The following is a 3,125-nucleotide window of genomic DNA, read 5'->3' on the forward strand; positions in this document are numbered from 1 at the left end:
AGCCATGTACTCATAGGAGACACATGCAGTGGCGGCACTAGAGCATTCACAGACTGCACTGATGGCAAAGCAATGAGCCTTCCAGCCTCTACCCCATGCCCTGGTCACAGGCAGAGGGAAGAGACAACCAGGAGACTGGGGCTCCTCACGCATGTCATCAAGCTCAGCTCACCCAGGTGCCATCAGCAGGTTGAAACAGATTACGAGGAGAGAAAATAGAGGTTTCCCTTCATTAGCCTTGTTTTATAGCAAGATCCAGGGAAACCTGAGGATTCTTGTAAGAAAAAGCTTGAGAGTAAGAAAAAGCTTCTTTTGTCCAGAACAACCCCCAAACTCTTTTTGGAGTTTGGGGGTTGTTCTGGACAAAAGACTGTGTGATGTCACCACTGCCTAGGCACCAGGGATGTAGGATAAATATATTTTTCTCCCATTTTTTTTTTAATGTAACTCTACTATTTTTAATTTTTTTTTGTATTGTATTTTATTGCAGAGCATGTTCGGCTGAGCCGAAGTGCAGAAGGACTTCGACTCAGTAGATCCAACACCTGGATCGGCTGGGCCAAAGCTCCGGCAACTCACATAGGGGCCGAACGGCAGTGAGTGAATAGCCGAATGCCATTGAGCGGTATTCGGCTCGGCTCTTCTGCTTGGTACCTCCGTGGTACCGAGCAGAATAGCAAATAGTGGAAAAAAAGTTGAAAAAAAATATTAAAAATGTAAATAAACAAATAAATGTAAAAAAATCAAAGATTTTTTTTAAAAGAGAAAAAAAAGCAATTGGGTGGAGCTAGTGACAGCTGTTTCCTATTGTCCAACACCTGCTAGAGTCTTCCAGCAGGTCCCGGCCAATGAATAACAACTGAGTGGAGCCGTCCGGCTCCACCCATTTGTTATTGTTTAATGACAGATCATCATCCCCAGGTCATTTGGGGACGCTGATCTGTCATTACAACTGGTCGGAGCCAGCCGTGATCGTACAGTCGGCAAAGCATATGCTTTTGGCTCGGCGCGGCTGAGCCGCTCGGCCAGCTTCATGAACTTACGGGCTATAGTGAATAGCCCATACAGCAGCCCTTCGGTTCGACGGAACCGAAGGGCTCCCTCAACTGATGCTAGCTGAAGGATCAGCCGAAGCTACGGCTGATCCTTCGGCTAGGTTTGTGAATAGACCCTTAGAAGTTCCCTGAATGGCCGCAGTGCCATGTGAGCAACCTGATGTGTTTTCACAGCAGAGGGAAAATTGTTCAGCTCAGCGCCATATAGTACCCCGGAAAATCTCTGGGAAGCACTGTAATAGCTGCAGTTACTAGAGTGTTTTATAGGATCCTGTGGTCCTGCCAGGTATAATTTATATATACTTATATTGTGCAAAGCTGAACAAATGTAAATATATATAAATCTTTGTAGCTGGAGTTTAGCTTTCAAATGACATAGTAAAAATGGTCTTAGAAATGTTCTTAGCTGTCTCAAAAATCTGGTAATACTATGTGAATTCGGGAAACTGTAAAAATAAAAACATTTAAAAAAAAAAGGCACACCCTTCGTTAGACAGACATCACTGCACATCAGCCTGCTAACTCCAACCCGATATTCACACTTCGCCCATCACACTGCTCCCTACAGATGACAACAAACTCCAGCTGCTAGCGCAGTCACATGACCAGAGGCCGGGGCCTCTCTTCGAGCACGTGACGAACATGTCAACAACCAAAGAGCTGTTTCCGCGTTCCACGCTGGGAAGGATATGTTTGTAGCAAGGCTGCTTATTATTAGCTGCTACTTTGCTCAGAGGAAACCGTCCTTATTGCAGAGTGCTGAAGTCTGAGCGGATATTGACGCATTCGCTTTTAGTGATCTTATGGAAGAAAAGACAGCAGCTCCTGGACTCTGATGTAAGCACAAACATTTCTATAGCCTGAAGTGGAAGCTCTGTTTAGGTCTTCACTGTAAACTGTTAATGCTGTTGGTATGAGAAGAGGGGAGGGCTGAGAAGCAGCTTTTCAGTTCCTGCTTTTTTTTGTGGTGAGGGTTGTACTCGCACATGGCCTTAAAATTACACTAAACTCGGTAATTAAATCTTAAAAATGTATTCAAATGCCTTGCCTGTTAGGTCTAGTTGACACCAGCCCCAGTGTGTTCTGGCCTTATTCGGAACGCACTGGACCGCATCCTGGACAGTTCACTGCATTGTGGGGCGGGAGGGGGCGTGGTGGTGCATTAAGTCAATGGCACCGCAGCCATGCCCCCCAGCTGGAGTGTGATCACCAGAACGCGTGGTGCATCAATGCCTGCGCTGCGGTCCAGTGCGATCAGAAAAAATAGTGCATGCAGCAACATTGACTTTGATGCACCGCCACTCCCCCTCCCGCACCAGAACACAGTGAGCAAGCCGGGATACGATCCAGTGCGTTTGCGTTCCGGCTCCGAATCGGGCCGGAACGCACTGGGGCTGGTATGAGCTAGCCCTTAGCAATATTGTACCTTATTTTCGTATCACTAAGCTGTAGATCATCTCTGAATTCATGCTGACACATTGCCGTTCCTTCTGGAGGGTGGCTACTTTTGTTCCCTACGCTGTGTGTATTGTGAAGTAGCCTACGCTCTAAACTTGTTCCCCTGATGGACTATAAGCTCAATTTTAGTTTACTCGTTTTTATTGAGATTGTTGTCTACTTTACAACACACACACAAGGACCATGGGGAACAAAAGTAGACACCCTCCAGAAGAAAGGACAGTGTCAGCACCAATTCAGAGATGATTTGAGGCTGAGTGATACACAAACTACAGTTTTGTTAAGTTACTTGAATGCATTTTTAACCCCTTAAGGACAAAGGTCTTTTTTTCATCTTTTTGTTTACGTGTTATAATCCACATTTTAGGCCTGAAAATTACTTTAACTCTTTCGCTGCCAAGGACGTATGGCATACGGACCTACAAAAGTGCTTCCAGCTGGCCAGGTCAGTATGCCATACGGACCTGGCATTTACAGTTCTACTATAAGCTGATGGTCGCTTTAGCGACCATCAGCTTATAGTATAACTGTTCAGCAGACTGTCCCCTTTAAATTAATAGCTGTCATCAGCGGCTCAGAAGCCGCTGATGACCGCTATTATCAAAAATACCG

At 45.7% G+C, this 3,125-nt stretch overlaps 1 protein-coding gene across 1 annotated transcript in view; it reads left to right on the forward strand.

The window, feature by feature from the left end:
- Positions 1-3,125, forward strand: part of STX17 (syntaxin 17) — a 34,155-nt gene that overhangs the window by 1,365 nt on the left and 29,665 nt on the right. The window lies entirely within an intron of this gene.

This window comes from Nanorana parkeri, unplaced genomic scaffold (genome assembly GCF_000935625.1).
Source record: "Nanorana parkeri isolate BGI_ZX_2015 unplaced genomic scaffold, ASM93562v1 scaffold1252, whole genome shotgun sequence".
Classification (NCBI taxonomy): domain Eukaryota; kingdom Metazoa; phylum Chordata; class Amphibia; order Anura; family Dicroglossidae; genus Nanorana; species Nanorana parkeri.